Source organism: Arachis hypogaea, chromosome 12 (genome assembly GCF_003086295.3).
Source record: "Arachis hypogaea cultivar Tifrunner chromosome 12, arahy.Tifrunner.gnm2.J5K5, whole genome shotgun sequence".
NCBI classification, from domain to species: Eukaryota; Viridiplantae; Streptophyta; class Magnoliopsida; order Fabales; family Fabaceae; genus Arachis; species Arachis hypogaea.
The window spans coordinates 18,354,029-18,380,308 of record NC_092047.1 but is presented as its reverse complement, the minus strand read 5'-3'; the positions used below and the strand labels follow the sequence as shown (position 1 = coordinate 18,380,308).

Sequence of the window (26,280 nt, the reverse complement as noted above, 5' to 3'; positions counted from 1 at the left end):
TCTGGAGATTCTACTGAAGCAAATATCTACCTTTGGGGATATTATGTTTTGTATATATATATATGTTGTACTCTCCACCTTTATATAGAACTTATATTTTGTCCCTCCTAGAGGTTGACTTGGAGAATCAGGATTTATATTTTGTTTTTTAGTAAATTTTTGGGTTGTATATTTTGTATATATATATATACCTTGCTGGTCTTTGCTTCCCAGGTCGAGTATGGAGCTTGTTAATATGTATTATCTATGCCTTTCATTCTCAACTGTTCGAGTGTGATACTACTTTCGAGTTCTGTTTTGCTAAACTTTTTCTTCAAGACTCCTAGTTAAACTATTCTTCATGTATGTATGTATGTATGTATGTATGTATGTATGTATGTATTTGAGTTCTGTTTTGCTCAACTTTTTCTTCAAGACTCCTAGTTAAACTATTCTTTATATGTATGTATATATGTATACGTGTTTTGTCTTTTAGAGGTTGTAATACCTCACTATCTCTGATTTACAAACTTAAGCGTAAAACTCTGCGTGGTAGGGTGTTACATAAAGCACGACTGAGCTAAATGAGGGGTTGGAGCACGACGACTTAAGGAAGACGACGAAGAAGTTGGTGACTGGCAAATGAGGAGAGGTATTGGAGCACGACGAACAGACGAATATCTTAAGCGCGACGGGTGGATTCAGTGAGAAGAATGATAGTGGCAATGGCGGTAGCGGTAGAGGAGGCTAGGGTTTGCTTTGAGGGAGATATTCTTCAGTTTTGAGAAACTGAGAATGATAAGGGAGAAGAGTTCGATGAAACCTGTGTTTGAATTTTTTTTAAATAACTAAACGATGTCGTTTTTTGAAAACTGACCGGGTACTAGTTCGGTTCAACTGGTCGATTCTTGGTCGGTTCAACGGTTTTCAAGCAATTTTTTATTTAACAGTTTTGTTTACTAAATCGAACCATAATTACCTTCGGTTCTCACCTGAACTGATTCGACCGACCAGTCCGATTTTTAGAACCATGCATTCTTATGAGCATGAAAGAAAACACAGCCATACCTTGTGTAGTCATTTGCAATAACTAAGCCATAGGATTTTTCACTAAACTTTGAGTTCTAGTAGGACCGAAAAGATCAATATACAAAAGTTCTAAAACTCTTTTAGTTGAGACATCTTCCTTAGCTTTAAAAGATAACGTTGTTTGTTTACCCATGTAACAAGTATCACAAATAATGTCTTTGTCAAACTTTATATTAGAAAAACCTCTAACTAAATTTCTTTTGATTAATTTTGAAATTTGAAACATGATAGCATGTTCCAATCGTTGATGCCAAATCCATTTTTCAGAATCAAAAGAAGAGAAATATTTTATATTTTAATTTTTTAAATCATCTAGGGTGATACCATACACATGATCATACCTTTTGGCTATAAATAAGATAGATTCATTTTTTTCATTGACAACTTTGCATTCAAAGTGGTTGAAAGAAACTAAGTAGCCAATATTACATAATTGACTAATGCTAATTAGATTATGTTTCAAACCAACAACTGAAAGAATATTGTCTATAAAAGTAGAGAAATTTTTATCGACTTTTCTGATGGCATGCAATTATCTTACCCTTGCCATTATCACCAAAAGTGACGAAACCACCATTATAGTCATTAAGCTTGATGAAAAATGTAATGTTTCTTGTCATGTGCTATGAGTATCCACTGTTCATGAACTACATATCTTTCTTTCTTTTGGATGCTAGACAAATCTATATAAGTATTAAGAAGTCTTAGGTATCCAAATTAATTTGGATCCTTTAATGTAAATTTTTTTTTGCTGCCCAAAGTCATTATAATCTAGCACAATAGTGTAAACTTTGTCTCCATACTTCTTTAAAGAGATGAAGCATTGCTTATGAGTATGTCCATGTCTATTGCATCTATAACAAATATTTTTCTTTGCTGAATTTGTAAAATTGCATGAAAAGTTTCTATTTTGATCATATGAAGTAAAAGCTTCATGGGAATGATTTTTGAAAATAGTGGTACTTCCTTCTTCATATCCCAAACCAGTTTTTTGTGAAATGGGTCTTTGAACGTCTAAGATTTTATCCAAGTTATTACATTCTTGAACAAATTTTGATAAATCATAATTCAAAGATTTTATAGTTTCATACAGTTTTTTATTTTCAACATTAGCTTTAGTAAAGATTAGATGCAGATGTTTTTTGTAAACTCTGAATTTCAGTTTTCAAATCATTAATTTCTCCTTTCAAAACATCATTTTCATTTTTTAAATTCAAAATAGATGTGTTATCATAAGCATTTAATTTTACTTCCAAAGAAGACATCTGATATCTCAAAGTTTCGGTTTCTTTCTTATACTTAGAGTATTTGGACAAAAGTTTACTAAAGTTATGAGCTAAATCATCATCTGATGTATCATTTTTCAAATCTTCCTAAGTAGCCATAAAAACTTTCTTCTTTTCTTTCTTGCTTTCTTCTTTTCGATTTAGAATGGGATATTCAGATTTAAAGTGTCCTGGTTCTTCGCAGTAGTGACAGTTTCCTTTGTTTTTTTTCTTGTCCTTCTTAGATGAAGAATCTATTTTTCTGTCTTTATATCTCATCGTTTTTCTCAGCATTCTTGCAAAGAAAACTATTTCAACGTCGCTGAAAAATTCCTCATTTGATTCAATTTCTACCTTTGATTTCATAGAAAACTTTTCTTTTTGTTTTCTATCTTCAAAGGAGTGATTTCATATACTAGAAGCTTTCCTCTTAACTCATCATAAGTGATTTGGTTAAGATTATTTTTTTCTTGTACTGCAGTAGCTTTTGTCTCCTATTTCTTTATGAGACTTCTTAAGATATTTCTAAACAGCTCGTTTTCAGTAAATTATTTTTCTAGTGCATCGAACCCATTGATTATGATTGAAAATATTTGGAACATGTCATCTATAGACTCTTCTTTCATAAAAAACAGCTCATAATCTTTCGTTAGCATATTGGTTCTGGTTTCTCTCATTTGATTTGTTCCTTCATGAGTGACTTGAAGTTTCTGCCATATTTTCTTAGCAAATTTGCATCTAGAGACTTTTCTATACTCTTTAAAGCTTATGGCACAATGCATCATATTCACTGCTTTTGCATTTGACTCCACTTTTTTCTTTTCTTCTTCTGTCCATTCTTCATCTTCCTTTGGAACGACTTGTTCTTCAGGTGTTAGCTTAGTTGAAATCTTAGGTCTATTCATGGTGATCTTCCACATATTGTAATATGTGGCATGAATAAAAATTCTCATTCTCTCATTCTAGTTGGAATAGTTAGTTCCATTTAAATAAGGAGGGCGATGGTAGAATTGACCTTTGGTTAGGTTGAAAGGAACTTGATTGGCCGCCATGGATCTTTTCTTTAAACTGTTAAGCTTGACTCCTAGAGCTTAAGCTCTGATACCAATTAAAGTTTTCACATGCCTTGAGAAATGAGAATTTGAATCAAGGCACTCTTTTAAATTTAGAAACGTGAAATAGAGCAGGCAAGATATTTTTCGATTTTAGTCTCCTACAATTGCAGAAGATAAATAGAGAGAAGAGAGAATATATAACACCAGCAAGTATCCTGGTTCAACTTTGAGGTGCAATGAGGTCTACATCCAGTAAATATGGTGAAAATTCACTATATCAATCTCAAGATTACGATCACCAATTTCAAGACAAAAACAAAAACGATCAAACTAAACCAACTACTTGCTAAGACAAACAAAGTACTCCATTGTGTTTCATAAACTAATTCCTAAACAAAACAAACTCTCCAAAATAGAACGAACCAAGACTGGAACATATTGAAACTATGTAGTGCATGTTTTTTTTCTAATTTAAAACTTGTCACTCATAAACTTTTTCTAAATATTTTCTCACAATATCATATGCCTTTTCTTAGTACTAGGAAGACTCAAAATTTAATATCAAATTCAAACCGAGATAAAAAAGAAAGACGCTCAATTGTGCAAAGTTTTCTTTTTTAATTATTTTCGTTCAATATTCTCAAATCTAGTTCTTCTTTTTATGTCCAAAAACCAAACTAATGCTAGCCGTTGCAGCAGATAAATTTACATTGAAGATAAGATGCTTTCCTTTCTTTATGCAGCTGTAAATATTTTCTTAAAGGATAATAGTATCCTTTCGTTTAGCAACAGCACACCTCTTTCATAATCACTTCAAATCTTATTTTTAATAGATGATTCTTTTTAAATCAAATCAGTATTAATGTCATTTCCAAATATAAACTTTATAGCACAATCAATCAAATCATAATTATTTAATTATTTAATTTAAACTAACGTTTGTCGTTACAGTAAATTATAAAATTTTTTTCGGACTCAACAATATTTGTTATCTTTTTTATTTTGTATGAGTAAAACAACATAGAGAAATAACTGTGTAAAATCAAAACCAAAGTGATGTTAATGAATTTAGGAAAAGATGATGGAGAACGGGTACATATATTTTACTTTGAGGGGAAATCATGGGATTAGGTTATGTTGCAAAAAATATTGGCAACGCGTGATGAGAGCTGAAACTCTGTCGTTTGGATTTTGTTAGAACTATAACCGTTTATGTTATTGAGGTTGTATTTAATTTGACATGAAGAAATGAATTCTTGGAGTTCTGAGAACAGAATCTTGACAGAAAAGAATTAACAAGAGAGAAGAGAATTAGTGAATAATCGTCGATAGCTTTAAAACTGAACTTACTCTATACACCATTGGAAGATATATAGGCACTGGCTGTAATAGATAGATTATGGTATGTTTGAAAACTTTAAAAGTTATTTTTTTTTAATTTTTGATTTATGAAAAATAGTAATATTAATATCTCGTATAATTTTTAAGATAAAATTTTAGCTTACTAACAAGCTATTTAAGTGTTTATAAAAAAAATTAAAAAAATAATTTTTTTATAATAAAAAACTTTTTATCACATTTCTTTAAAAAAAAAATACTTTTAAAACTAAAAAATCAAATACAAAATAACTTATTTACAAACTATTTTTAATATAAATATTTATTATTTAAACTATTTTAAAAAAAAAACTTAATTAAATTATTTATCCAATCCGAACCTATATATACCTAGTTCAATACAAAAAGTTGCTTCACTGTTACCAGAATTATATACAAAGCTAACAACACTTACCACCTATAGTCTTAACACATGTGCCTCCTCCTAATTATTAACTTAATTAAGCTTTGAAAAAAGTAATTTTATAATATAATATTTTTATTATTCTTCAAAAAATTTAGTGTTCAATCATTGTTATCTTTAAAAAAAATAATTTAAGATAAATAAAAAAATTTAAAAAATATACAAATAAAAAAAATTATTATATAAAAGAACATGTTAAAAATATAATTATTTATATATTTTTTTATTAGTTTAAATTTTTCAAAAAAATTATTTCATAACAATTTCATGAAACATTTTGTTGTGTTGTTTAAAGTTTAAACATTGAAAGGGGGGAACGTCGCCGCTTAATGAAGCTACCAACAACTACCACAACAAAGTAAAAATAACATCCCAAATGGTTGAAGGCAAGATCCCCGAGACTAGGAGACAACGAAGCTCGTCAAAATGGAAGAAGAAATTAGAACCCTAACAAGTCTTGGGAGAGTTAGCGAGCTAAACTATCCTTGATGATTAAGAAATCAAAATTCAAAAATATTATATATACACAAAAATTTAATTATTAGGTATTTATATAAATTTAATTTATATATTATTTAATTTATTTTTAATATATATTTATATTTTAATATATATTTTATACTAATCACTAATTTTTTGGAGATATGTAATATAGTTGATGTAAGTTAGATAAAAAAAAGAAAAAAAAAAAAAGAAAAGCATATATAATATGGCGTAAGTGAGTCATCATCGTTAGCTTCATACTTCAAGACTGCGAACAGGAAATAGAATGGTCTAATCTTACGGACGCATTTGTTTAATAAAAATGGTATATTAGTGTTGTATATATATTAAGCCAAGTAGGTAAAGCCGAATGCATGCTGTGACGTGTATGTGTATGTAAGGTCCACAATATTTTGCATTGCTGCTGATGTGTGTAACGCTAACAATGACGAACGTATATATATATATTAAGAAGAATAAAGGATATATATGTTAAAGTATTTGGTTTAAATTTCTACAGTTATTATTCTTTTTGTTAAAAGTTTAAGTTTACTATATATCAATGGGTCCAAGTTTTGGGCATGTCCTGAGGTTCAATAAGTAGTATTAATAGTCATTATTACATTTTAAACTTTTAGTAACATTTGTGTCTTAACATTTGTTAAAATGTTAACATTGTAGATAAAATTATATTTAAGATAACATTTATAATAAAATGTTAGTAAATATAGTTAATTTTTTTAAAAATTTTAAAAAAATGTTACCTATTCTTATTCCTAAACACAAAGGGGTTCATAGTCTCTCAAAAACCCTCTCACGAACCATTGCATGTTTTCAGTTTTCTCGTTCGGTGCTTTCAATTGGTGCTCATAATCATTGTTACTTTTGAAATCAAGAATAAATAAATCATTCTCTAAAATAATTTTTTTCTCTTTCTCTTTTTCTCTGAACCTTAATTTTTTTTTCTTGGAACCTTTCTCAATTTCAATCTAATTCTAGGGTTTGATTATTCTCAATTCTGATTATTTCATTTTCGTTTCTTGCTTGTTCCGATTTTTTTTTAATTTTATTCCAAAAAATTACGTGCAGAAGAAGAGTTGCATTATTCTAATCTGATCGTAGTGTGCGTGAGTGATTGAATCGGAATTGCGATGAGAAGGGGAAAATTCAAGAGCAAGCCCACCGGTCGCCACCAGTTCTCCACGCTGAAAGATCTTCGTAAGCATTGCATGTTCTCACTCTCACTTTTACTCTTAGTGCTCTGAATCTCTCAATCTTGCTCGGTCTCAATCTCAATCTCTGAGCACTTTGAATCTTTGGATCTCATTCTGCCTCTTCAGTTGCTTTCTACTTGTAAGTTAAATTTTCATTGTCTTCTTTCTTGTTATCTTCAATAATTTGGGAGTTTAGGTCCTTTAGATAATGTTTTTTTAATTAATGCTGATTTTATATTAAATCCTTCAAGTATTGTAAACCATGCATGCTTGAGATTAATGATTATGAATGTTAGGTCTTCTCTCCTAAGATTGAGCTATTTTAGTCAATAAAATAATCAGAGGTGGTTGCTCTTCCACACCTTGAGGATGAGGTTGAAGAATCTACCGTCAAGATTTCCAATCATTTTATCCTCTCTCAGGTAATTCCATTATTTCTTTCTCTCTCTCATTTTTCTTTTTCAATTATTTTAAATTAATTCAATTTCTGTGTGATTTGTTTTAATGAATATGCAACTTGGAATTGCTTCTCTTTGTGTGACTTGAATCTATCACGCTAAAGGTTATTATTATTATTATTATTATTATTATTATTATTATTATTATTATTATTGAGGCTGATGAATTTGTTTTTTTTTTGTTCCTGCTTGCTGATTAATACCAAAGGCACGTGCCGGTATATAAGAAGTGCATTTTCTTCCTTTCAATCCAACTGATAAGAGGACTGCATTGGCCTATATTGATCAAGATGGTAAAATGCATAGAGTAAGCAAAGGTACACTCGAACAGGTAATTTACCATCATTTATATACTTTTATGGTTAACTGTTGATATTTTGTCTTTTTTATTCTCATTGAGTTGTAACATGATGGCTAGATCCTACACCTTGCCCACAACAAATCAGACATCGAACGCAGAATTCATGCAGTGATTGATAAGTTCGCAGAGCGCGATTTGCGATCTCTTGCTGTAGCATACCAGGTAATTGATGAATACGTCACATTGTCATTTGCCATATTTGCTTGCTTATAGTTCCCGATGGAAGGAAAGAAAATGCTAGAGGCCCATGGCATTTTATTAGCCTTATGCCCCTCTTTGACCCACCTAGGCATGATAGTGCCGAAACAATATGGAGGGCACTATATCTCGGAGTAAATGTCAAAATGATTACAGGTCCATAGTCAATACCTTTGACTTGGTTGTGTTATTGTACAGAATCACTGTAATTAGATTTGCAAAAATTGGGAATTGGCCGTTGTATTGATTATCATGACATAGTTAAGAATTTAGGCAACACAAAGTATCCTTTAGAAATGAATATACTCATTTACATATCTTCCCTTTTTTTGTTATCAGGTGATCAACTAGCTATAGGAAAGAAAACAGGACGACGCTTGGGAATGGGTACCAATATGTACCCTTCATCTGCTTTACTTGAACAGGACAAGGATGAATCTATTGCTGCCTTGCCTATTGATGAACTAATCGAAAAAGCAGATGAATTTGCTGATGTATTTCCTGATATGTCTCGATACTATCCCGGGGACTTCATGTGTACTCGAATAAGTATTAATATGATTGTTGTTTTATATTTTTTGTCAGAACACAAGTATGAGCTTGTGAAGCATTTGCAAGTGAGGAAACATATCTGTGGAATGACTGGTGATGGAGTGAATGATGCACCTACTCTAAAGAAGGCAGACATTGGTATAGCTGTCGCCGATGCCACAGATGCTGCTCGTAGTGCATCTGATATTGTTTTAGTAATAGGATGAACTAATTAGATGTTAAAAAATATATGAGAGTATTTTAGTAAAAAATCTTTATAAATAAACCTTGATTTTGAGTTTCTTTACTTTTTGCATATGTCTTAAAAGTGAGAAATCAAATAAAATGGAGATGGTACAAGTACAGGAAATAATATAATACCACCCTCGTTGTTCTTATGCTAAATCTGAGGTTAGGTTAAGTGATAAATCCATATTTTATGATGTATTTTGTGCTCAAATTGAGTATTTCTATCAATTCTTTACTCACTTATTCATGTAAATTGCATGGTTTTACTTTCCCTTCCTTACTTTATGATATATGTGAAAAACATGTTTCCTATGCCTTAAAAATATTTATTTTAATTATCCTTTATTACCATTCGATGCCGTGATTTGTGTGTTAAGTATTTTTAGATCTCATAGGGCATGAATGGCCCAAAGGACAAAAGGAAACATACAAAAAATGGAAGAAAAACACAAAAATGGAGTTTTGAAGAAAAGGGCAGCGACGCGAACGCATGGACGACGCGAACGCATGCCTGGCACGAAATGGCATTGACGCGTACGCGTGGATGACGCGGACGTGCGTCTTGAGCAGAATGCAAATGACGCATACGCGTGATCGACGCGTACGCGTGACAAGGAAAACTCCCAGATGACGCGAACACGTGACCCACGCGAACGCGTGACAGACGCCACGTACAAGAATCTGCAGAAAACGCCCCCAGCGATTTCTGGACCCTTTTTCGGCCCAAATCCAAACCAGAAACACAGAATATAAGCCAGAGAATGGAGGAATTAAAATATACACAATACAACATTCATAATACACAATTATTAGGATTTAGATGTAGTTTTAGAGAGAGAGAGGCTCTCTCCTCTCTCTTAGGATTTAGGATTTAGGATTTAGATTTTAGAATTAGGATTACTTTCAATTTATGGTTATTTCTTCAATCATAGGTTCAATATTCCTTTAATTTATCCTCTAGTTTTATTTACTTCATTACTTTAATTGGTATTTATCTTTCCGATTTGGCTTATGGACCATTCATATTATGATTTTCTTAATTAATATATTTTGAGGTATTTCAGATTTGATTTTGCTTTAATTTATTTATGAATGATTTCAATTAAATTTAGATTTATTTTCTCCTTTTGACCTTGGTTAAGTAATTGATAACAGTTGAGTTATCAAACTCAGCTATTGATTGAAATTGGAATTTTTTGCTGGTTAATTTGTACTCCAATAACTCTAGTCCTTCCATAGGAATTGACTAGGACCTGAGGATCAAATTAATTTGTCCACTTAACTTTCCTTTGTTTTAGCAAGGGTTAATTAAAAGTGGGAGCTGAATCCAATTCTTTTCACACCTGATAAGGATAATTAGGATAGGACTTCAATTTCTTATACCTTGCCAAGAGTTTTATTATTTATTTAAATTAATTCCTTACAATTTACTTTATTACCATTTACTATTCTTGCTTTTTATCTTATACATAAGAACCCAAAATATACTTTTTTCCATAACCAACAATAAATCATACTGCCCTGCAACTCCTTGAGAGACGACCCGAGGTTTAAATACTTTGGTTATAAAATTTATTGGGTTTGCTTAAGTGACAAACACATTTTTGTATGAAAGGATTATTGCTTGGTTTAGAAACTATACTTGCAATGAGAATTTATTGTGAATTCTAAACCATCAATCTTCAGTTCATCAAAATGGCGCCGTTGCCGGGGAGTTGCAACTGTGTGCCTTATTATTGGTTATTATAAATATTTTCTTTTGCTTGTTTATTTATTTTTATTTTCGCTTTTGATTTTTATTATTTACTATGAATTCTCACCCCTATCGCTTTGAGTTTGGTTCTAATAATGTTGAAAGGAATGGAAGCTATAACAGGAACATGCATCAAGGTTAAAACAATCAGAGATGGACGGAGCCAGAGGATCTAATCAACCCTTTAGGCAACAATACCTTCCAAACTATCATGGATAACGACCATTCAACAATGCATGTCAGAATAATAGTTATGGTGGACCCCCTTGTAATTACTGACAAGCACCATCATACGCTTATGAACTACCTCCTCAACACAGCTTTGAACCACCACACTCACAAGCCAACTACCACCATTCACCTCCATATGACCCTAACCCGTATCCACCCCAATTCCAATCCAATTACTCCCAAGAACCACCACTTCCCTATGCACCACGTCCATATCCATCTCTCCAAGAATCAAGGGAGCAACTCAAGGAAACATTTGAAAAATTTCATGCCACACTTCACCAATTGAATCAAGCGATAAATAGACTATCCCCCCAACGTTTGGACACTCAAGAAACCCCATGGCTTCATGTGGATAAACTAATAAAGAACGCAGCATGAAGGAGATACTAGAAACCCCACTGGACAGTACGGAACATGACTTTGTACTGGAACAAGTGGAGGAAGCTGAAATTATAGAAGAAGAAGACTTGGTTGAAGACTTAGGAGACACTGAACCTCCATGGGAATCCAGAATTGTGGAGAATTCCGTCAAGAGAAGTGCAGTTGATGCTAAGGAGGATAGTGCACAACCCCCGAAACATGAATCCTATGAAGACCTGAACGGAATAATTCAACAAGCAAGTTTCCTTGATAATGAATATCACGAGTCAAGCTCTCCTAGTAATGAACTTGCATCCGCAAGTGAATTATTTGAGATGGAAGAATCTTCCCCAAGTGAATACGAAGATGATGCGGAGGTAGATTTTTCACAACCTCCAACTTATGACCTAAGTGATGAGGAAGATATCGAAGACTTGGATCAAGATATGGTTGAAATTGAAGAAAATTGCAAAGAAGTGGAAGAATTCACAGAAGAACACAAGGGAGATGAGCTTGCAAAACCACTGGAAACACCTATCCCAAGGCCATTACCACCCAATACTAAATTTAAGTAGGTAAAATCCTTAGCTTTTATTTTTACTTTTCCACTTGAATATGGTTTACTTGAAATAGATTGTCAGCTTAGAGCTCTTTGCGGCTTTAAGAGTAAAAAGAAAATGGTTCGTGCTCAAGGCTGGTATGCAAGATTCAATAAGGTTCCACGCTTCAATCTGAAGTATAAGGATTGGTTTTGAGTTAAACTGAATGGGTCTCGGAGAATGTTTGGCCATCTTGGTGAGAATGCAACTTCCAAACTGCCTGGCTGGAAAAATATATATCAAGACAAAGGCGGATATAGAAGCAAGGTTTGGGACCTTGGAATCTATTCTGACATTCAACACCCCGGAAATCTGAGAACCTATTTGAAATTACTCAAGGGCTTTACATGCCTAGTTTGGGACCCTGGAGGCTGTTGGCATTCCAAACAGTGGTGGAAATTTTTGGATGAATTCAAGCACAAGCCACCATAGCAGGAAGCTCATCAAATGTCTAACTTATGGACTTTAACTAAAAGTGCTAGGTGGGAGACAACCCACCATGGTATGATCGTTCCTTTTTCAGTTTCAATTTTATTTCGTTTTGTTTGTTTTTAAATTTTATTTTATTCTATTTTCATTGAACCTGGAATTATTCATATCACCCATATTAGCACTGCATATTGCATACTGCATAATTGCATAAAAAAAACACCCCACGCGAGCGCGCAGGCCACGCGTGGGCGTCGAATGGAAATCGGTGTAAGGATCCAACGCCCAGAAAGTTGGGCTGGAATCGTGCGGCTGGTGTGCGTTTAGCACAAATCGGCCCACGCGTTTGCGTCCCTGATGCGAATGCGTCACTCACACTACACACATCCCACGCGAAAGCGTGAGCGACGCGTACGCGTCGCGTGGATTTTATGGACCCTTTTTGGAAACAGAGAGTTGCGCCAAAACAACGCTGGAATCGTGCATTTCGCACAATTCTGAGCGACACGTTCGCGTTCCCCACGCGTACGCGTCACTTTCATTATCCCACAATCACGCGATCGCATCAATGACGCGTTCACGTGGATTCAAAAACACTAACCCCATTCACGCGAAACCCTACCCATTCACGCGAAACCCCCCCACCCCCCTCTGCAACTTCTCTTCTCCCACCCCCCAACCACCACCTCTCCCAGCCGCTCAGACCCGCCGCCGTGCCGCCTTCCCAGCCGCGAGGACCGCCACCGACGCCACCCCGCTTTTTTCTTTTCCCCCTCCCCTTCTTCCCCTCCGCTTCTTCCCTTTCCTTCTCCCTCCACAACCACACACCCCCACTGCCATCGCCTCCATCACCGCGCCCCACCACCGCGCCACCACTAGCCACCACAACCCAACCCTCACCACCTTCTCTCTTTCCCCCCTCAACCTTAACCACCCATACACCACCAAACCATCCCTGCCTCCACCTCAAACCGCCGCCGCGCCGCCACCACCACCGCTGCGTCACCACCGTACCGCCACCATTTCTCAAAGCCTACTTTCTGTTTCTACATACCAGGTTCCACCGTACACCGAATTCGTTTCCCAATTAGTCAATTAGTTGCATATTTTACAGCTTTTGTTCAAAATAGGATAGTTAGAGATGCATGATTATAGTGAATTTTAGGTGGTTAGGTAGGTAGGATGTGGTTAGTGGATTTAGGCCTGACAACTGCACTGTTCTTGCTAACTGTTTTTATCTGATTCGCAATTCTGAACTTGATATGATGATGCACTGTTCATATGTTATTTGATGTTGCTGTAGAACTGTTCCTTAATATTCTTGCTATTTGTTCCTTAATATTCTTGCTATTTGTTCATCTTCTTCTGTAACTATGGAGAGGAAGTGATGAGCGGATAATTTATACGCTTTTTGGCATTATTTTTAGTATGTTTTTAGTAGGATCTAGTTACTTTTAGGGATTTTTTTATTAGTTTTTATGTTAAATTCACATTTCTGGACTTTACTATGAGTTTGTGTGTTTTTCTATGATTTCAGGTATTTTCTGGCTGAAATTGAGAGACCTGAGCAAAAATCAGATTCAGAGGTTGAAGAAGGACTGCTGATGCTGTTGGATTCTGACCTCCCTGCACTCAAAATAAATTTTATGGAGCTACAGAACTCAAAATGGCGCGCTTCTAATTGCGTTGGAAAGTAGATATTCAGGGCTTTCCAGCAATATATAATAGTCCATACTTTGGCCGAGTTTGGATAACGCAAAAGGGCATTGAACGCCAGTTCTACGCTGTAGTCTGGAGTTAAACGCCAGAAACACGTTACAAGCCAGAGTTGAACGCCAGAAATACGTTACAAACTGGCGTTCAACTCCATGAATGACCTCTCCACATGGAAACTTCAAGCTCAGCCCAAGCACACACCAAGTGGGCCCCGGAAGTGGATTTATGCATCAATTACTTACTTCTGTAAACCCTAGTAACTAGTTTAGTATAAATAGGACTTTTTACTATTGTATTAGACATATTATGATCTTTGGAATCATCTTTTGATTATCTTTTGATCTATTGATCACGTTTAGGGGCTGGCCATTCGGCCATGCCTGAACCTTCACCACTTATGTATTTTCAACGGTAGAGTTTCTACACTCCATAGATTAAGGTGTGGAGCTCTGCTGTTCCTCATGAATTAATGCAAAGTACTACTGTTTCTCTATTCAATTCAACTTATTCCGCTTCTAAGATATTCATTCGCACTTCAACCTGAATGTGATGAACGTGACAATCATCATCATTCCCCTACGAACGCGTTCCTGACAACCACTTCCGTTCTACCTTAGATTGAATGAGTATCTCTTGGATCTCTTAATCAGAATCTTCGTGGTATAAGCTAGATTGATGGCGGCATTCATGAGAGTCCGAAAAGTCTAAACCTTGTCTGTGGTATTCCAAGTAGGACTCTGGGATTGAATGACTGTGACGAGCTTCAAACTCGCGAGTGCTGGACGTAGTGACAGACACAAAAGGAGGGTGAATCCTATTCCAGTATGATCGAGAACCTCAGATGATTAGCCGTGCTGTGACAGAGCATTTGGACCATTTTCACAAAAGGATAGGATGCAGCCATTGACCACGGTGATGCCTCCAGATTATTAGCCATGCAGTGACAGCGCATCGGACCATTTTCACAGAGAGGATGAAAAGTAGCCATTGACAAGGGTGATGTCCTTACATAAAGCAAGCCATGGAAAGGAGTAGGACTGATTGGATGAAGACAACAGGAAAGCAGAAGTTCAGAGGGACGAAAGCATCTCTATACGTTTATCTGAAATTCTCACCAATGATATACATAAGTATTTCTATCTTTATTTTCTGTTTATTTATTATTATTATTCGAAAACTCCATAACCATTTAATATCCGCCTGATTGAGATCTACAAGATGACCATAGCTTGCTTCATACCAACAATCTCCGTGGGATCGACCCTTACTCACGTAAGGTTTATTACTTGGACGACCCAGTGCACTTGCTGGTTAGTTGTATCGAAGTTGTGAATGAAAAACGATTTATTAAGACGTGCGTACAGAATTTTTGGCGCCATTGCCTGAGATCACAATTTCGTGCACCAAGTTTTTGGCGCCGTTGCCGGGGATTGTTTGAGTTTGGACAACTGACGGTTCATCGTGTTGCTCAGATTGGGTAATTTTCTTCTTATTCTATTTTCAAAAACTTTTTCAAAAATTTTTCTTTGTTTTCGTTTTTCTTCAAATAAATTTTTGAAAAAAAAAATTTTCAAAAAAAAAAGTTTTCAAAAACATATTTTTCTTCAGAATTTTTAAGAATGAATTCTAGTGTTTCATGAAGCATGTTGAAGCCTGGCTGGCTGTAAAGCCATGTCTAAATTCATTTGGACTGGGGCTTCCAACCCAACATTATCAAGAGCAAGCTAGTTGTTGCTAATCCACCTGCTGCTGTTCCTGATCCACCTGATTTACATGCTAAAGCTTGACTGGCTATTAAGCCATGTCTAACCCTCAGATTGGAGCTTTAGACTAAGAGTGCAAGATTCCTGGAATTCATATTAAAAATTTTGGAATCCTTATTTTTATTTTTTCAAATACTTTTCAAAAAATACCAAAAAAAAAATTAGAAAATCATAAAAATAAAAAATATTTCATGTTTCTTGTTTGAGTCTTGAGTCAGATTTTAAGTTTGGTGTCAATTGCATACTCATCTTACATTTTTCGAAAATTCATGCATTCATAGTGTTCTTCATGATCTTCAAGTTGTTCTTGGTAAGTCTTCTTGTTTGATCTTCATATTTTCTTGTTTTGTGTCTTTTCTTGTTTTTCATATGCATTCTTGCATTCATAGTGTCCATACATGAAAAATTTCTAAGTTTGGTGTCATGCATGTTTTCTTTGCATCAAAAATTTTTCAAAAATATGTTCTTGATGTTCATCTTGACATTCAAAGTGTTCTTGGTGTTCATCTTGACATTCATAGCATTCTTGCATGCATTCATTGTTTTGATCTAAAAATTTTCATGCATTGCATCATTTTCATGTTTTTCTCTCTCATCATAAAAATTCAAAAAATAAAAAAATATCTTTCCCTTTTTCCTCTCATAAAATTCGAAAATTTGAGTTGACTTTTTTCAAAAATTTTTAAAATCTAGTTGTTTTCTATGAGTCAAATCAAATTTTCAAATTTTATCTTTTTCAAAATCTTTTTCAAAAATCATATCTTTTTCACTTTTCTTATTTATTTTCGAAAATTTTTAAAATATTTTTCAAAAATCTTTTTCTTATCTTTATCTCCTAATTTTCGAAAATAACATCATCAATTAATGTTTTGATTCAAAAATTTCAAGTTTGTTACTTGCTTGCTAAGAAAGATTCAAACTTTAAGTTCTAGAATCATATCTTGTGATTTCTTGTGAATCAAGTCATTAATTGTGATTCTAAAAATCAAATCTTTTTCAAAAACTAATTTCAATCATATCTTTTCAAAAATATCTTCTTATCTTATCTTTTTCAAAAAAAAAATTTTTTGATTTTAAAATATCTTTTCTAACTTCTTATCTTCTTATCTTTTCAAAAATTGATTTTTAAAATTTGTTTTAACTAACTAACTAACTTTTTGTTTGTTTCTCCCTCTTTTTCAAAAATTCTTTTTAATTAACCAATTGTTTCAAAATTCAATTTTAATTAATTTTTTCTTTTAATTTTCGAAAATCACTAACCATTTTTCAAAAATATTTTTCGAAAATCCTTCTCTCTCATCTCCTTCTGTTTATTTATTCATCTACTAACATCTCTCCCTCACTCACCAAAAAAATCCGAACCCTCTCTCTCTCTAAGTTCAGATTTTCTCTTCTTCTTTTCTTCTACTCACATAAGGGAACCTCTATACCTAGGCAAAAAGGATCCCTATTATTATTATTATTATTATTATTATTTTGTTCCTTCTTTTTCATATGAGCAGGAGCAAGGACAATAATATTCTTGTTGAAGCAGATCCAGAACCTGAAAGGACTCTGAAGAGAAAACTAAGAGAAGCTAAATTACAACAATTCAGCAAGCACCTTTTAGAAATTTTCAAACAAGAAGAGGAGATGGCAGCCGAAAATAATAATAATACAAGGAGAATGCTTGGTGACTTTACTGTACCTAATTCCAACTTACATGGAAGAAGCATCTCAATTCCTGCCATTGGAGTAAACAATTTTGAGCTGAAACCTCAATTAGTTTCTCTGATGCAGCAAAACTGCAAGTTTCATGGACTTCCATCTGAAGATCCTTTTTAGTTCTTAACTGAATTCTTGTAGATCTGTGATACTGTTAAGACTAATGGAGTAGATCCTGAAGTCTACAGGCTCATGCTTTTCCCTTTTTCTGTAAGAGACAGAGCTAGAATATGGTTGGACTCTCAACCTAAGGATAGCCTGAACTCTTGGGATAAGCTGGTCACGACTTTCTTAGCCAAGTTCTTTCCTCCTCAAAAGCTGAGCAAGCTTAGAGTGGATGTTCAAACCTTCAGACAGAAAGAAGGTGAATCCCTCTATGAAGCTTGGGAGAGATACAAGGAACTGACCAAAAAGTGTCCTTCTGACATGCTTTCAGAATGGACCATCCTGGATATATTCTATGATGGTTTGTCTGAATTAGCTAAGATGTCATTGGATACTTCTGTAGGTGGATCCATTCACCTGAAAAAAATGCCTGCAGAAGCTCAAGAACTCATTGACATGGTTGCTAATAACCAGTTCATGTACAATTCTGAGAGGAATCCTGTAAGTAATGGGACGCCTCAGAAGAAGGGAGTTCTTGAAATTGATATTCTGAATGCCATATTGGCCTAGAATAAAATATTGACTCAGCAAGTCAATATAATTTCTCAGAGTCTAAATGGAATGCAAGCTGCATCCAACAGTACTCAAGAGGCATCTTCTGAAGAAGAAGCTTATGATCCTGAGAACCCTGCAATAGCAGAGGTGAATTACATGGGTGAACCATATGGAAACACTTATAATCCCTCATGGAGAAATCACCCAAATCTCTCATGGAAGGATCAACAAAAGCCTCAACAAGGCTTTAATAATGGTGGAAGAAATAGGTTTAACAATAGTAAACCTTTTCCATCATCCACTCAGCAACAGACAGAGAACTCTGAACAAAATACCTCTAATTTAGCAAACTTAGTCTCTGATCTATCTAAGGCCACTGTAAGTTTCATAAATGAAACAAGGTCCTCAATTAGAAATTTAGAGGCACAAGTGGGCCAGCTGAGTAAAAGGATCACTGAAATCCCTCCTAGTACTCTCCCAAGCAATACAGAAGAAAATCCAAAAGGAGAGTGCAAGGCCATTGACATAACCATCATGGCCGAATCCAAGGAGGAAGGAGAGGACGTGAATCCCAAGGAGGAAGACCTCCTGGGACGTCCAGTGATCAATAAGGAGTTTCCCTCTGAGGAACCAAAGGAATCTGAGGCTCATCTAGAGACCATAGAGATTCCATTAAACCTCCTTACGCCCTTCATGAGCTCTGATGAGTATTCCTCTTCAGAAGAGCATGAGGATGTTACTGAAGAGCAAGTTGCCAAGTTCCTTAGTACAATCATGAAGCTGAATGCCAATTTATTTGGTAATGAGACTTGGGGAGATGAACCTCCCCTGTTCACCAATGAACTAAATGCATTGGATCAACTGAGATTGCCTCAGAAGAAACAGGATCCTGGAAAGTTCCTAATACATTGTACCATAAGCACCACGAGCTTTGAGAAGGCTCTATGTGACATGGGGTCAGGAATAAACCTCATGCCACTCTCTGTAATAGAGAAATTGGGAATCTTTGAGGTACAAGCTGCCAAAATCTCATTAGAGATGGCAAACAATTCCAGAAAACAGGCTTATGGACAAGTAGAGGACATGTTAGTAAAGGTTGAAGGCCTTTACATCCCTGCTGATTTCATAATCCTAGATACTAGGAAGGATGAGGATGAATCCATCATCCTTGGAAGACCCTTCCTAGCCACAGCAAGAGCTGTGATTGATATTGACAGAGGTGACTTAGTCCTTCAATTGAATGAGGACTCCCTTGTGTTTAAAACTCAAATTCATCCTTCTGTAAACATGGAAAAGAGGCACAGTAAGCTTCTCTCACTGCAGAGTCAACCAGAGCCCCCACAGTCAAACTCTAAGTTTGGTGTTGGGAGGCCACAACCAAACTCTAAGTTTGGTGTTGAACTCCCATATCCAAACTCTAAGTTTGGTGTTGGGGAGTCTCAACAATGCTCTGAACATCTGTGAGGCTCCATGAGAGCCCACTGTCAAGCTATTGACATTAAAGAAGCGCTTGTTGGGAGGCAACTCAATTTTCATTTAATTATATTTTTATTAGTTATATGTCTTTATAGGTTCATGATCATGTGGAGTCACAAAATAAATAAAAAAAAGATTAAAAACAGAATCAATAACAGCAGAAGAAAAATCACACCCTGGAGGAGGATCTTACTAGCGTTTAAACGCCAGTAAGGAGCATCTGGCGTTTAACGCCAGAAACAAGCAGCATCCTGGCGTTCAGACGCCAGAAATGCACAGTGAAGAAGAGCTGGCGCTGAACGCCAGAAACAAGCAACTGGCTGGCGTTCAACGCCAGAAATATGTTGCATCTAGGCACTGAACACCCAGAACAAGCATCAATTCGGCGTTTAAACGCCAAAATTGCATGCAAAGGCATTTTACATGCCTAATTGGTGCAGGGATGCAATTCCTTGACACCTCAGGATCTGTGGACCCCACAGGATCTCCACCTACCACCACTCGCTCTCTTCCCTCTTCTCAATGTTCATCCTCTCTTCCCAATAAACACTCTTCCCTAAAACTCTTCACGAATCACCTCAATCTCTCTTCCCTAACACCACTTCACCACTCACATCCATCCACTCTTCCCCATAAACCTACCTCATAAACTCCACCTACCTTCAAAATTCAAAATCAATTTCCCACCCAAAACCCACCCTTATGGCCGAACCTTACCCCCTTCCCTTCCCTTTATATAGCCCTCCATTCTTCCTCATTTTCACACAACATAACCCTCTCTTCCCCTTCTTGGCCGAATACACCTCTCCCTCATCTCCTCCATATTTTATTCTTCTTCTTCATCTATTCTTTCTTCTCTTGCTCGAGGGCAAGCAATATTCTAAGTTTGGTGTGATAAAAGCATAAGCTTTTTGTTTTTCCATTACCATTGATGGCACCCAAGACCGGAGAATCCTCTAGAAAAGGGAAAGGAAAGACAAAATCTTCCACCTCCGAGTCATGGGAGATGGAAAGATTCATCTCCAAAGCTCATCAAGACCACTTCTATGATATTGTGGCCAAGAAGAAGGTGATCCCCGAGGTCCTTTTCAAGCTCAAGAGAAAATGAGTATCCGGAGATCCGACATGAAATCCAAAGAAGAGGTTGGGAAGTTCTAACAAAACCCATCCAACAAGTCGGCATCCTAATGGTTCAAGAGTTCTATGCCAATGCATGGATCACTAGGAACCATGATCAAAGTAAGAACCCAAACCCAAATAATTATATCACCATGGTTCGGGGAAAATACTTAGATTTTAGTCCGGAAAATGTGAGGTTGGCGTTTAACTTGCCTATGATGCAAGGAGATGCACGCCCCTACACTAGAAGAGTCAACTTTAATCAAAGGTTGGACCAAGTCCTCATGGACATATGTGTGGAAGGAGCTCAATGGAAGATTGACTCCAAAGGCAAGCCGGTTCAACTAAGAAGACTGGACCTCAAGCCTGTAGCTAGAGGATGGTTAGAGTTCATCCAACGCTCCATCATCCCCACTAGCAACCGATCTGAAGTTACTGTGGATCGGGCCATCATGATTCATAGCATCATGATTGGAGAGGTTCATGAAGTTATCTCCCTTGAACTCTACAAAATAGCCGAAAAGTCCTCCCCCATGGCAAGGCTAGCTTTTCCTCATCTTATTTGCCATCTATGTTACTCAGTTGAAGCTTTCATAGAAGGAGACATTCCCATTGAGGAAGAAAAGCCCATCACTAAGAAAAGGATGGAGCAAGCAAGAGAGCCCATTCATGGATCTCAAGAGACGCATGAAGCTCATCACCATGAAATCCCGGAGATGCCTCAAATGCATCTTCCTCCACAAAACTATTGGGAGCAAATCAACACCTCCCTAGGAGAATTAAGTTCCAACATGGGACAACTAAGGGTGGAACATCAAGAGCACTCCATCATCCTTCATGAAATTAGAGAAGATCAAAAAGCAATGAGGGAGGAGCAACAAAGACAAGGAAGAGACATACAAGAGCTCAAGGACATCATTGGTTCCTCAAGAAGGAAACGCCACCATCACTAAGGTGGACTCATTCCTTGTTCTTAAATTCTCTGTTTTTCGTTTTCTTTATGTTAAGTGCTTATCTAAGTTTGTGTCTTATTACATGATCATTAGTAGTTAGTAACTATGTCTTAAAGTTATGAATGTCCTATGAATCCGTCACCTCTCTTAAATAAAAAAATGTTTTAATTCAAAAGAACAAGAAGTACATGAGTTTCGAATTTATCCTTGAACTTAGTATAATTATATTGATGTGGTGACAATGCTTCTTGTTTTCTGAATGAATGCTTGAACAGTGCATATGTATTTTGAAGTTGTTGTTTAAGAATGTTAAATATGTTAGCTCTTGAAAGAATGATGACAAGGAGACATATTATTTGATAATCTGAAAAATCATAAAAATGATTCTTGAAGCAAGAAAAAGCAGCAAAGAACAAAGCTTGCAGAAAAAAAAAGGCGAAAAAAAAAAGAGAAAAAGCAAGCAGAAAAAGCCAAAAGCTCTTAAAACCAAGAGGCAAGAGCAAAAAGCCAGTAACCCTTAAAACCAAAAGGCAAGGGTAATAAAAAGGATCCCAAGGCTTTGAGCATCAGTGGATAGGAGGGCCTAAAGGAATAAAATCCTGGCCTAAGCAGCTAAACCAAGCTGTCCCTAACCATGTGCTTGTGGCGTGGAGGTGTCAAGTGAAAACTTGAGACTGAGTGGTTAAAGTCAAGGTCCAAAGCAAAAACAGAGTGTGCTTAAGAACCCTGGACACCTCTATTTGGGGACTTTAGCAAAGCTGAGTCACAATCTGAAAAGGTTCACCCAATTATGTGTCTGTGGCATTTATGTATCCGGTGGTAATACTGGAAAACAAAGTGCTTAGGGCCACGGCCAAGACTCATAAAGTAGCTGTGTTCAAGAATCAACATACTGAACTAGAAGAATCAATAACACTATCTGAACTCTGAGTTCCTATAGATTCCAATCATTCTGAACTTCAATGGATAAAGTGAGATGCCAAAACTATTCAAGAGGTAAAAAGCTACAAGTCCCGCTCATTTGATTGGAGCTATGTTTCATTGATAGTTTGGAATTTATAGTATATTCTCTTCTTTTTATCCTATTTGATTTTCAGTTGCTTGGGGACAAGCAACAATTTAAGTTTGGTGTTGTGATGAGCGGATAATTTATACGCTTTTTGGCATTGTTTTTAGTATGTTTTTAGTAGGATCTAGTTACTTTTAGGGATGTTTTTATTAGTTTTTATGTTAAATTCACATTTCTGGACTTTACTATGAGTTTGTGTGTTTTTCTGTGATTTCAGGTATTTTCTGGCTGAAATTGAGGGACCTGAGCAAAAATCAGATTCAGAGGTTGAAGAAGGACTGCTGATGCTGTTGGATTCTGACCTCCCTGCACTCAAAATGGATTTTCTGGAGCTACAGAACTCAAAATGGCGCGCTTCCAATTGCGTTGGAAAGTAGACATCCAGGGCTTTCTAGAAATATATAATAGTTCCTACTTTGGCCGAGTTTAGATGACGCAAAATGGCGTTGAGCACCAGTTCTACGCTACAGTCTGGAGTTAAACGCCAGAAACACGTTACAAGCCAGAGTTGAACGCCAGAAATACGTTACAAACTGGCGTTCAACTCCAAGAATGACCTCTCCACGTGAAAACTTCAAGCTCAGCCCAAGCACACACCAAGTGGGCCCCGGAAGTGGATTTATGCATCAATTACTTACTTTTGTAAACCCTAGTAACTAGTTTAGTATAAATATGAATTTTTACTATTGTATTAGACATCTTATGATATTTGGAATCATCTTTTGATTATCTTTTGATCTATTGATCACGTTTGGGGGCTGGCCATTCGGCCATGCCTGAACCTTCATCACTTATGTATTTTCAACGGTAGAGTTTCTACACTCCATAGATTAAGGTGTGGAGCTCTGCTGTTCCTCATGAATTAATGCAAAGTACTACTATTTTTCTATTCAATTCAAGTTATTCCGCTTCTAAGATATTCATTTGCACTTCAACCTGAATGTGATGAACGTGACAATCATCATCATTCCCCTACGAACGCGTGCTTGACAACCACTTCCGTTCTACCTTAGATTGAATGAGTATCTCTTGGATCTCTTAATCAGAATCTTCGTGGTATAAGCTAGATTGATGGCGGCATTCATGAGAGTCCGGAAAGTCTAAACCTTGTCTGTGGTATTCCGAGTAGGACTCTGGGATTGAATGACTGTGACGAGCTTCAAACTCGCGAGTGCTGGGCGTAGTGACAGACGCAAAAAGGAGGGTGAATCCTACTCCAGTATGATCGAGAACCTCAGATGATTAGCCGTGCTGTGACAGAGTATTTGGACCATTTTCACAAGAGGATAGGATGCAGCCATTGACCACGGTAATGCCTCCAGATGATTAGTCATGCAGTGACAGCGCATCGGACCATTTTCACAGAGAGGATGAAAAGTAGCCATTGACAAGGGTGATGTCCTTACATAAAGCCAGCCATGGAAAGGAGTAGGACTGATTGGATGAAGACAGCAGGAAAGCAGAAGTTCAGAGGGACGAAAGCATATCTATACGTTTATCTGAAATTCTCACCAATGATATACATAAGTATTTCTATCTTTATTTTCTGTTTATTTATTATTATTATTCGAAAACTCCATAACCATTTAATATCCACCTGACTGAGATCTACAAGATGACCATAGCTTGCTTCATACCAACAAACTCCGTGGGATCGACCCTTACTCGCGTAAGGTTTATTACTTGGACGACCCAGTGCACTTGCTGGTTAGTTGTATCGAAGTTGTGAATGAAAAACGATTTATTAAGACGTGCGTACAGAGTTTTTGGCGCCATTGCCTGAGATCACAATTTCGTGCACCAGGAAGCATGAAAAGCTTCTCTCAATACAGAGTCAAACAGAGCCCCCACACTCAACTTCTAAGTTTGGTGTTGGGAGGCCATCATCAAGCTCTGAATCTCTATGAGGCTCTCTAAGAGCTCACTGTCAAGCTATTGACATTAAAGAAGCGCTTATTGGGAGGCAACCCAATGTTATTTAATTATATTTATTTATTTTTCATTGCTATTTTATGTTTTCTCTTTAGGTTGATGATCATGTGAAGTCACAAAAACAACTATAGAATTAGAGCAAAATGGAAAACAGCATCAAAAATAGCACACCCTGGAGGACAGGCTTACTGGCGTTTAAACGCCAGTAAGGATAGCAGAATGGCCGTTTAACGCCCAGCCTAGCAGCATTCTGGGCGTTAAACGCTAGAATGGGCAACATTCTGGGCATTTAACGCCAGAAAAAAGTGTCTGGCGTCTGGCTGGCGTTAAGCGCCAGAATTGGCAGACAGACTGGCATTTAATGCCAGAAAAGGGTGTCTGGCTGGCGTTAAACGCCAAAAAAGGGAAGCAGTCTGGCGTTTAACGCCAGGAAAGGTAGCAGAGCTGGCGTTAAACGCTAGATTTGGCACACAATGCGCGTTCAAATGCCAGAATGGTGTAGGGAGCAAAATTTCTTGACACCTCAGGATCTGTGGATCCCATAGGATCCCCACCTACCCCACCTCTCTTTTTTCCCTCTTCACACCTTTCCATATCACTCTTCCCCAAACACCATTCATCTATCAAATCCTACCCTCTTCTCCATACTCTCTTCACCACTCACATCCATCCATCATTAAACCCCACCTACCTCACCATTCAAATTCAAATGAATTCCCTCCCAAACCCACCCATTCATAACCGAATTTCCTCTCTCTCTTACCCTATAAATACCCCTCCTTACCACCTTCAATTCCACACATCATACACACTTCTCCCTCCCTTGGCCGAACCCACCACATATCTCCATCTCCTCCATTTCTTTTTCTCCCCCTCCTTTCTTTCTTCTTTTTCTCGAGTACGAGCAAACATTTTAAGTTTGGTGTGGAAAAAGCTCTGGTTTTTGTTTTTCCATAACCATTAATGGCACCTAAGGCCGGAGAAACCTCTAGAAAGAGGAAAGGGAAGGTAATTGCTTCCACCTCCGAGTCATGAGAGATGGAGAGATTCATCTCAAAGGTCCATCAAGACCACTTCTATGAAGTTGTGGCCAAGAAAAAGGTGATCTCCGAGTTTCCCTTCATGCTCAAAAAGAGTGAATATTCGGAGATCCGACGTGGGATTTGAAGAAGAGGTTGGGAAACTCTCACCAACCCAATCCAACAAATTGGGATCTTAATGGTTCAAGAGTTCTATGCCATGGATCACTAAGAACCATGATCAAAGTGTGAACCCGAACCCAAAGAATTGACTCACAATAGTTCGGGGAAAATACTTGGATTTCAGTCCCGAAAATGTGAGGTTGGCATTTAACTTGCCAATGATGCAAGGAGATCCTCACCCTTTCACTAGAAGAGTCAACTTTGATCAAAGGATGGACCAAGTCCTCTTGGACATCTGTGTGGAAGGAGCTCAATGGAAGAGAGACTCAAGAGGCAAGCCGGTTCAATTAAGAAGGCATGACCTCAAACCCATGGCTAGGGGATGGCTAGAGTTCATCCAACGCTCTATCATTCCCACTAGCAACCGGTCTAAAGTTACTATAGACCGGGCCATCATGAATGGAGAGGAAGTAGAAGTCCATGAGATCATATCCCTGGAACTCTACAAGGTGGCTGACAAGCCTTCCCCTTTGGCAAGGTTAGCCTTTCCTCATCTCATCTGTCACCTATGCAGTTCAGCTGGAATTGTCATAGAGGAAGACACCCTCATTGAAGAAGACAAGCCCATCACTAAGAAAAGTATGGAGCAAACAAGAGAGCCCACTCATGGACCTCAACAAGAGCATGA

At 36.7% G+C, this 26,280-nt stretch overlaps 1 non-coding gene across 1 annotated transcript; it reads right to left on the bottom strand.

Moving 5' to 3' along the window:
* Positions 1-17,565: 17,565 nt before the first annotated feature.
* LOC112731808 (small nucleolar RNA R71) lies at positions 17,566-17,673 on the bottom strand. The gene has a single exon (XR_003167566.1). It is a non-coding gene; the product is annotated as a small nucleolar RNA R71 (small nucleolar RNA).
* Positions 17,674-26,280: the final 8,607 nt, after the last annotated feature.